General features: G+C 55.5%; 2 non-coding genes and 1 pseudogene across 2 annotated transcripts; all 3 read left to right on the top strand.

Moving 5' to 3' along the window:
* The first annotated feature begins 427 nt into the window (after window positions 1-427).
* LOC135121451 (small subunit ribosomal RNA) lies at window positions 428-2,348 on the top strand. The gene has a single exon (XR_010278977.1). It is a non-coding gene; the product is annotated as a small subunit ribosomal RNA (ribosomal RNA).
* Window positions 2,349-3,215: 867 nt separating this feature from the next.
* On the top strand, window positions 3,216-3,372 carry LOC135121460 (5.8S ribosomal RNA). The gene has a single exon (XR_010278982.1). It is a non-coding gene; the product is annotated as a 5.8S ribosomal RNA (ribosomal RNA).
* A 454-nt stretch (window positions 3,373-3,826) lies between these two features.
* Window positions 3,827-10,000, top strand: part of LOC135121457 (large subunit ribosomal RNA) — an 8,128-nt pseudogene continuing 1,954 nt past the window's right edge.

Here is a 10,000-nt window from a genome sequence, read left to right as displayed (position 1 = left end):
TCGTCGGCGGTCCTTATGCGATCAACCTTACATTGTTGTAAACGGTGGCGTACGTTCGAATTTCACGATTCGTCGTTCGTTGCATCGAACAGCTATTAAATTTGCGTCAACTCCCTACATTCCGAGCGAGAATATATAATATACTCGTAACGTGTGCAGATTCTGTAAAGAATTCGGCACGTCTCACCGTCGCATTCTATCTAGCGAAGAGTGAGGAGAATGTTTGAACTTTTAAACCGGCGCAGGAGGTTTCCTCGCGAAACTTTTCGACCGGTATCGTTATGTATGATATTTTTCGTATATAAAACAACGAAAGAGAGAGTTAAGCGTGGCGTTACGTTCCTACGCGTTCGTTTCGCGAACACGCACTCGCGCTTTCGACGAAAGTGTAGTTTTCAGTTTCGGAGTATCCGAACGAGAACGCAGTTCCCTGGTTGATCCTGCCAGTAGTCATATGCTTGTCTCAAAGATTAAGCCATGCATGTCTCAGTACAAGCCGAATTAAGGTGAAACCGCGAAAGGCTCATTAAATCAGTTATGGTTCCTTAGATCGTACCCACATTTACTTGGATAACTGTGGTAATTCTAGAGCTAATACATGCAAACAGAGCCCCGACCGGAAACGGAAGGGGCGCTTTTATTAGATCAAAACCAATCGGTGGCGGTCTCCGTCATCGTACAACTTGGTGACTCTGAATAACTTTACGCTGATCGCACGGTCTCGCACCGGCGACGCATCTTTCAAATGTCTGCCTTATCAACTGTCGATGGTAGGTTCTGCGCCTACCATGGTTGTAACGGGTAACGGGGAATCAGGGTTCGATTCCGGAGAGGGAGCCTGAGAAACGGCTACCACATCCAAGGAAGGCAGCAGGCGCGCAAATTACCCACTCCCGGCACGGGGAGGTAGTGACGAAAAATAACGATACGGGACTCATCCGAGGCCCCGTAATCGGAATGAGTACACTCTAAACCCTTTAACGAGGATCAATTGGAGGGCAAGTCTGGTGCCAGCAGCCGCGGTAATTCCAGCTCCAATAGCGTATATTAAAGTTGTTGCGGTTAAAAAGCTCGTAGTCGAATCTGTGTCCCGCGCCGCCGGTTCATCGTTCGCGGTGTTAACTGGCGTGCCGCGGGACGTCCTGCCGGTGGGCTTAGCTCGAGAGGGCGGCCCAACTCAATCCCGCCGCGGTGCTCTTCATTGAGTGTCGAGGTGGGCCGGCACGTTTACTTTGAACAAATTAGAGTGCTTAAAGCAGGCTAAAACTTCGCCTGAATACTGTGTGCATGGAATAATGGAATAGGACCTCGGTTCTATTTTGTTGGTTTTCGGAACCCCGAGGTAATGATTAATAGGAACGGATGGGGGCATTCGTATTGCGACGTTAGAGGTGAAATTCTTGGATCGTCGCAAGACGGACAGAAGCGAAAGCATTTGCCAAAAACGCTTTCATTGATCAAGAACGAAAGTTAGAGGTTCGAAGGCGATCAGATACCGCCCTAGTTCTAACCATAAACGATGCCAGCTAGCGATCCGCCGACGTTCTTTCGATGACTCGGCGGGCAGCTTCCGGGAAACCAAAGCTTTTGGGTTCCGGGGGAAGTATGGTTGCAAAGCTGAAACTTAAAGGAATTGACGGAAGGGCACCACCAGGAGTGGAGCCTGCGGCTTAATTTGACTCAACACGGGAAACCTCACCAGGCCCGGACACCGGAAGGATTGACAGATTGAGAGCTCTTTCTTGATTCGGTGGGTGGTGGTGCATGGCCGTTCTTAGTTGGTGGAGCGATTTGTCTGGTTAATTCCGATAACGAACGAGACTCTAGCCTGCTAAATAGGCGTATTTCGACATCCCAAAGGCCCGCCGGTCTCGGGTTCGCCCGTTGGCCGTGCGCGGTTTTTACTGTCGGCGTACAAACAATTCTTCTTAGAGGGACAGGCGGCTTCTAGCCGCACGAGATTGAGCAATAACAGGTCTGTGATGCCCTTAGATGTTCTGGGCCGCACGCGCGCTACACTGAAGGAATCAGCGTGTCCTCCCTGGCCGAGCGGCCCGGGTAACCCGCTGAACCTCCTTCGTGCTAGGGATTGGGGCTTGCAATTGTTCCCCATGAACGAGGAATTCCCAGTAAGCGCGAGTCATAAGCTCGCGTTGATTACGTCCCTGCCCTTTGTACACACCGCCCGTCGCTACTACCGATTGAATGATTTAGTGAGGTCTTCGGACCGGTACGCGGTGGCGTTTCGGCGTCGCCGATGTCGCTGGGAAGATGACCAAACTTGATCATTTAGAGGAAGTAAAAGTCGTAACAAGGTTTCCGTAGGTGAACCTGCGGAAGGATCATTAACGTGTCTCGAACACACGCACTGTCTTTACACAGACACACACACCATCGTCTGATCGTGTTGTTGTTGTCGTGCGAAGTATGTCGCGTCCGTGGACGACGTACACGCTCGATCTAACATCTAAAGACGTCTGCGGCGTAGACGACGGCACGTCCAGCCTTTAGCGGTGCCGTCGCGCGTTTCCGAAGCGCGTTCTCTTCTCTTCTCTCGTCCCACGTGGGGATCGGTGCGAAAGAGGAAACGCGTCTAAGAGACGGCGTCACGCGACGTCCTCGAACTATTGAATCGTCCAGAGTCGGATTAGGCGTCATGCCGATGCGAACTCGCGGCGCCGGTCCTTTACGCGCGTTCGTCGTGCGATCGGGCAGACGGCATTTCGGGCACCTTGATCCGCTAAAGAACCTCAAAGAGTTCGATTCGGATCGCAGGTTTCGTAAGTACGTGCGGGGCGTTTCGTGCGCCTTTGCTCGTCTTCGTTACCGTGGGTTTTAAATGATTTTCGCCCGGCCGACGGGTTCGGCTCGATGCCGCCGTTCTCGTCGAGACGATTCGAAACGTCGTTCGAGACGCTCCTAGGAAGCGCCGTTTGACGAAATCACACCTAGTTTGTTTGGTTAAGTGATCGTTGTGCGGTTGAGCTTCTGCTTTAGAAAAGGAGATCAAGTCTTGCGACTAACAAAAAAAAAAGAGAGAGAGGAAAAGATGGAATTAGTAAGACGACACGTCGTTCGAAAGTTTCTCTTTTCTTTTTTTTTCTTTTTTTATCTTAATAAACAATCGAAACCGAGAGAATTTCGACGCAGAACGTTCCAGGCCGTCGCGAGGCGAGCCGGAGAGAACGTGCGTCTTAATGTATATTCTAAAAGATTACCCTGAACGGTGGATCACTTGGCTCGTGGGTCGATGAAGAACGCAGCTAATTGCGCGTCAACTTGTGAACTGCAGGACACATGAACATCGACATTTCGAACGCACATTGCGGTCCTCGGATAAACTGTTCCCGGACCACTCCTGGCTGAGGGTCGTGTCAATTTCAAAGACTGCTCGGTTCGCCTCGTTTGAGAAAGCGTGGCGTTCGTCGGAGCGAGTTGGATGTTTTTTAGACGCGTGCCGTTGGAGGTCGATGTCGAGACGACTTACGTAACGTTCGTTCGTTTCGAGTACGATCCGGCGTACGCGACATCCGGAGACGCGATAGCGGCCCGTCGGGGTGACGTGTCGGACTTTCTTTTCGAAGGAGTTCGTCGTCGTCCTTCGACGGGCGGATCAGCAGACGTAAAGCACAAAACGATCGACTTTCGACGGCCATAACGGCGTTGATTTTGTCGAACGATGCGACCGTCGTGTCCGAGGCGTGCGTGACGTATCTCGCGACGACGTCAGGTCGCTGTTCGACGAAAGACCGTAAAGGCCGCGTCGACGACGTGCCATGATCGTTTGCGTATTAAAATGATCCATTTCCAGATCTATTCGATCTTGCGACCTCAGAGCAGGTGAGACTACCCGCCGAATTTAAGCATATTATTAAGCGGAGGAAAAGAAACTAACTAGGATTCCCTCAGTAGCGGCGAGCGAACAGGGAAGAGCCCAGCACCGAATCCCGCGGCCGAAACCGGACGCCGGGAAATGTGGTGTTAGGGAGGGTCCGTCATCCCGAAATCGTGCGGCGCGTCCAAGTCCATCTTGAACGGGGCCACAGCCCATAGAGGGTGCCAGGCCCGTAGTGACCGCTGCCGGTGACGGGAGGATCTCTCCTCAGAGTCGGGTTGCTTGAGAGTGCAGCCCTAAGTGGGTGGTAAACTCCATCTAAGGCTAAATATGACCACGAGACCGATAGCGAACAAGTACCGTGAGGGAAAGTTGAAAAGAACTTTGAAGAGAGAGTTCAATAGTACGTGAAACCGTTCAGGGGTAAACCTGAGAAACCCGAAAGGTCGAAAGGGGAGATTCAGCGTGTCTCGATCGTGGCGCTGGGCGGTCGCGTGACGGACGGCGTACGCGTCGTCTGCGCCTTCCGTCCTCCGAACTGCGATCGAACGCGTGCACTTCTCCCCCTGTAGGACGTCGCGATCCGTTGGGTGCCGGTCTGAGGCCCGCGGTGGAGCCCGTTCGGACGGTTCGCCGTTTCCGAACGAACCCGCGGTGTTTCCCGGTCGGCTCGCTCGACGGTATAAAGATGGCGCGAGGCCGCCGCTAGTTCGGCGTCCGCCCTACGGCAAGCGCTCTCGTCGCGACGGTGATCGGACCTGGTGCCGGTCCCGTCCCCGGGTGGCTGTTGGCTGTGGGTCGTCGGACAGACCTCGTCTTCTTTTAGAACGCCGATCTGCGACGCTATAGCTTTGGGTACTTTCAGGACCCGTCTTGAAACACGGACCAAGGAGTCTAGCATGTGCGCGAGTCATTGGGACATTACTAAACCTAAAGGCGCAATGAAAGTGAAGGTCCGCCTTGCGCGGACCGAGGGAGGATGGGCGGTCGTTACGGCTGCCGCCTCGCACTCCCGGGGCGTCTCGTTCTCATCGCGAGAAGAGGCGCACCAAGAGCGTACACGCTGGGACCCGAAAGATGGTGAACTATGCCTGGTCAGGACGAAGTCAGGGGAAACCCTGATGGAGGTCCGTAGCGATTCTGACGTGCAAATCGATCGTCGGAACTGGGTATAGGGGCGAAAGACTAATCGAACCATCTAGTAGCTGGTTCCCTCCGAAGTTTCCCTCAGGATAGCTGGCGCTCATAGCGCACGAGTTTCATCCGGTAAAGCGAATGATTAGAGGCATTGGGGTCGAAACGGCCTCAACCTATTCTCAAACTTTAAATGGGTGAGATCTCCGGCTTGCTCGAACTATTGAAGCCGCGAGACTCGAATCAGAGTGCCAAGTGGGCCATTTTTGGTAAGCAGAACTGGCGCTGTGGGATGAACCAAACGCCGAGTTAAAGCGCCTAAATCGACGCTTATGGGATACCATGAAAGGCGTTGGTAACTTAAGACATCAGGACGGTGGCCATGGAAGTCGGAATCCGCCAAGGAGTGTGTAACAACTCACCTGCCGAAGTTACTAGCCCTGAAAATGGATGGCGCTGAAGCGTCGTGCTTATACTCGGCCGTCAGCGGCATGTGCGGTCCGGTGGCCTCTGGTCACGGGCCATGAAGCCCTGACGAGTAGGAGGGTCGCGGCGGTGAGCGCAGAAGGACTGGCCGTGAGGCCGTCTGGAGCCGCCGTCGGTGCAGATCTTGGTGGTAGTAGCAAATACTCCAGCGAGGCCCTGGAGGACTGACGTGGAGAAGGGTTTCGTGTGAACAGCCGTTGCACACGAGTCAGTCGATCCTAAGCCCTAGGCGAAAGCCGATGTCGATGTGGTGTAGATTTGTCGTTGGTCACAAACACGACCTCCAGAGCCGTGGTGACGTGAACGTACGGATTGTGCACACACCCGTTGGGCGAAAGGGAATCCGGTTCCTATTCCGGAACCCGGCAGCGGAACCGCTTATAATTCGGGCCCTCGCAAGAGAGTTCGTCGGGGCAACCCAAAAGGACCCGGAGACGCCGTCGGGAGATCCGGGAAGAGTTTTCTTTTCTGCATGAGCGTTCGAGTTCCATGGAATCCTCTAGCAGGGAGATATGGTTTGGAACGCGAAGAGCACCGCAGTTGCGGCGGTGTCCGGATCTTCCCCTCGGACCTTGAAAATCCGGGAGAGGGCCACGTGGAGGCGTCGCGCCGGTTCGTACCCATATCCGCAGCAGGTCTCCAAGGTGAAGAGCCTCTAGTCGATAGAATAATGTAGGTAAGGGAAGTCGGCAAATTGGATCCGTAACTTCGGGATAAGGATTGGCTCTGAGGATCGGGGCGTGTCGGGCTTGTCGGGGAAGCGGGTCGCGGCTGACGTGCCGGGCCTGGGCGAGGTGAAGCGTTGCCGTTTCGGCGGAAACGTCGGATCCGAGCCCGGTCCCGTGCCTTGGCCTCCCGCGGAACCGTCTTGCTACGAGGCTCCGGGTGCGCCCGAAAGGGCGTCCGGATGTCCTCTTCGGCCGCCATTCAACGGTCAGCTCAGAACTGGCACGGACCGGGGGAATCCGACTGTCTAATTAAAACAAAGCATTGCGATGGCCCCAGCGGGTGTTGACGCAATGTGATTTCTGCCCAGTGCTCTGAATGTCAACGTGAAGAAATTCAAGCAAGCGCGGGTAAACGGCGGGAGTAACTATTACTCTCTTTGACGCAGGGGGAGTTCGCGAGCGCTACGGCGTGATGCGGCTCTTCGGGGTTTGGCGACCCCGCGTACCTGAGCTAGCTGGCAGAAGCTATAAAATGCCCCAATCCAAGGTGGACCTACGTGCCGAGGGATGAATGGCTGCCGGGTTAGGCAGTCTCGAACGTGGACCTCCGGGGAGTGGCGACCCCCGGTTGTATCTAGCTGGGGGGAGGTATCAGGGCTCTGCCTCTCCTCTAGTGTTTTCCCTTGTCCACACCAGATTTTTATGGTTTCTACACGTTCGGCAAAGGGCCGGGGGCCTAGATCCGCCCCCGATGTGGACAAGGTCGTGGACTTGAATAATCAGGCGGGCGGCGTTGAGTTATCAAATACCAACGTTAGTCCACGGCCGCTATCCGCCCCTGAGTGTGAGGTGTGTGGGCGGAAGTACAAGACAATGTCGGGGTTATATCGACATAGGAAGACTTGCGGAGTCAGGGACAGATCGCACTGCGTCCATTGTGGACGTGGGTTCGCGACGTTTCAGGGGGTGCGGCAGCATGAAAAGCTTGCCCACCGGGAGAGGTACATGGTTGAGGCGGCCGGCAGCCTGCCTCCTTCAGAAGCCTCAGCTTTCGAGCTGATGGCGGAGATTGAGGTGGGTGTAAGGTCAAATCAGCCATTTCTGAAGGACATGGCGCTTGCGACCGGCCTCACTGTTGACCAGGTGAGGTACCGGCGCAAGAAGCCCGCATATAGAGAGTTTCTCGAAGGCTATAAGCGGGCACACCTTCCTAGAGAAGCTCTCTCCCATGTTCCCGAAGAAGCCTCTTCACCCAATGCCCAGGTCATGGTGAGGTCGGAAGGCGCAAAAGCGGGTCGTCAACAAGTACCTACCCAGGTTAACTCTTCACAACCGCCGGGTCCGTCGAGAAGTTCCCGTGATGTTCTGACTGCTGAAGTTGGCCCCTGTTCGCGACGCTCGAGTGTACTGGTGCGGCCCAAACAGAGGGCACGAAGGATTCCATCCTCTTCCTCAGACGAGTACGTGGATGAGGCTCCTCGAGACGATTCGAATTATCACCCCAGCAGCTCCGATGAAACATCGCAATCTTCTACATCTTCCGGATCCCTAGATGATGCCGTTGAAGCCGTTCAAGTAAGCCCCATAACCCCCCCCGCAGAACCCGTGAATAAGGGCAAAATGCCAGTCCTGTTGAGAGGACGGGTTGATCGCCGTCCGGGCCGATTGGTCCGGCGTAGCGTGCATCCCGCCTCTCCCACTTTGGACAGTCCTTTGGCGGCGGTCGATGGGCCCTTCATTGCACACCTGGAGGGCCTCCGCCAAGGGACGCCTGCCGCGGCCGGCTTAATAGAGGCCTGTCTATCAGGGTGCAGTAACGAACATCTGCTGGCCCTGGTAGACGAATGGCTTCGGGCCACGTTCACCGGTCGCACACGAGGCAGGCGCGGGGGTAGGAGGACGAGGACCACTGACCTGCGGGCCGGCCCGCACAGACCACCATCAAGAGGTCCTAGGGCGTCTCTTTATAAGAAGACCCAGGACCTCTGGCAAAAGAACAGGTCAGCCCTCGTCGGAGCAATTTTGGACGGTGGATCGGCGGAATCGATGGGTGAAGGAGATGTTCCTGAGGTGAGCGATGTGGAGAAGCTGTATGGGGGGATATTTGAATCAGTCTCTCCACCCGACGAGGAGCCGCTGCGGTTTCCGAAAACGTCGCAGCCTGTTTTCTTGCCTGTCACTCCCGAGGAAGTCGGGGCCGCTAAAAGGGGTTGGAATATTTCGGCCCCTGGTCCCGATGGAATCGGGGTTGCTCAGGTGAGAGGCAGGTCTGACAAGGAGTTGGCTGTCCTCTACACGATTATATTGTGGAAGGGGCTCCAGCCAACTTCCTGGAGGGCGTCTAGGACCGTGTTAATCCACAAGGAAGGGGATAAAAGGGACGCTTCCAACTGGCGGCCTATCACTATAGGCTCTGCCGTTCAACGGTTGTGGCACCGGTTGTTGTCTCGGAGACTCCGCGGAGCCTTGGCGCTAAACCAAAACCAGCGCGGTTTCGTGGAGATCGATGGGACGATGGCCAACGTCACAATTCTGGATTCGTTTATTCGGTCCAGGACAGAGTCTGGTAGGTCGTGCGCGGTTGTGTCCCTGGATATCCGGAAGGCCTTCGACACGGTGTCGCATTGGTCGCTCGACAGGGCGTTACGTCGATATGGGGTTGATGAAGGCGTCAGAACGTATATCATGGGAACTTTTACTGATGCCACCACGATCATCAAGGTGGGGCGGACCTGTACCCGGGAACTGGTTCTTCGGCGGGGAGTCAAACAGGGGGATCCTCTGTCGCCACTACTGTTCAATATGGTAGTGGACGAGCTTCTTGATAGCTTGAACGGTTCGGGAGATAAGGGCGCGCACCTAGCGGATGGAGTGCGTTGTGCCGCAATGGCGTTTGCCGACGACTTTGTCCTTTTAGAAGAGGAGGAGAGAAGAGTCCCTAACACGCTCGCCGCCGTGGAGGGCTTCTTCCGTGCCCGAGGCATGGAGGTCAATCCTCGAAAGAGTGTAGGCCTCTGTGTTCGAGGGTACGAGGGGACGTCTATCCCACGCGTCCAGCCGGTCTTTAGGATCGGCGGACAATGGATAAGACCCATTAAGGCGATGGACTCTTTTCGATACCTTGGACATCAGGTCGGGTCGTTCGGTGTCAAGCGGCCGAATCTTCACGCACTCCAGATGATGCTAGAGCGTGTACATCGCGCACCTTTGAAGCCGGACCAAAAGCTATCCGTGCTCCGACAGTACTTGATCCCTCGACTCCTCTATGGGTTCCAGAACCCCGGTGTTACAGGCGGTCTGCTTACAGCGGCCGACCGGTTGATAAAGAGGTTTGTGAAGAGGGTCCTACATTTTAACATCCACACCCCAGATGCGGTCATACACGCTGCTGCGCGATATGGCGGTCTGGGGGTGTATTGCCTCCGGAGTGGCGTGCCATTCACGTTTTACCGGAGGCTGGACCGACTGGGTAGGTAAGGCGATCCCGTGATACGCGCTGTGATGGCCTCACCGCGGGTGGCTAGGCTCGTGTCGAGGATCCGACAACTGGCTGGAGACGTCCCCCCGGACCAGGTGTGGAAAGAGAGGCTGCATGCGGGTCAAATGACGGCAGGTCTACGTAGCGCCTCTGGTGATCCTGCAAGTTCTGCCTGGTTAAGGGCTAGGCCCCATGGCTGGTCCGGTAAGGACTTCGTGCGAGCTGTACAGCTCCGCACGGAGAACCTGCCGGTAGTCGGGGTGCCTTATAATCCCCAACCGGCCAGGCAGTGCAGGGGTTGTCACCAGAGGATAGAATCCTTGTCCCACGTCCTGCAGGGATGCCCTGTGACGCACGGGATGAGGATTCGAAGACACGATGAGATCTGTCGCAAAGTAG

This window comes from Zophobas morio, unplaced genomic scaffold (genome assembly GCF_036711695.1).
Source record: "Zophobas morio isolate AGI-343-1 ecotype UQ-CSIRO unplaced genomic scaffold, CSIRO_AGI_Zmor_V1 ptg000590l, whole genome shotgun sequence".
Classification (NCBI taxonomy): Eukaryota; Metazoa; Arthropoda; class Insecta; order Coleoptera; family Tenebrionidae; genus Zophobas; species Zophobas morio.
This window is presented reverse-complemented; position numbering and strand designations above follow the sequence as displayed.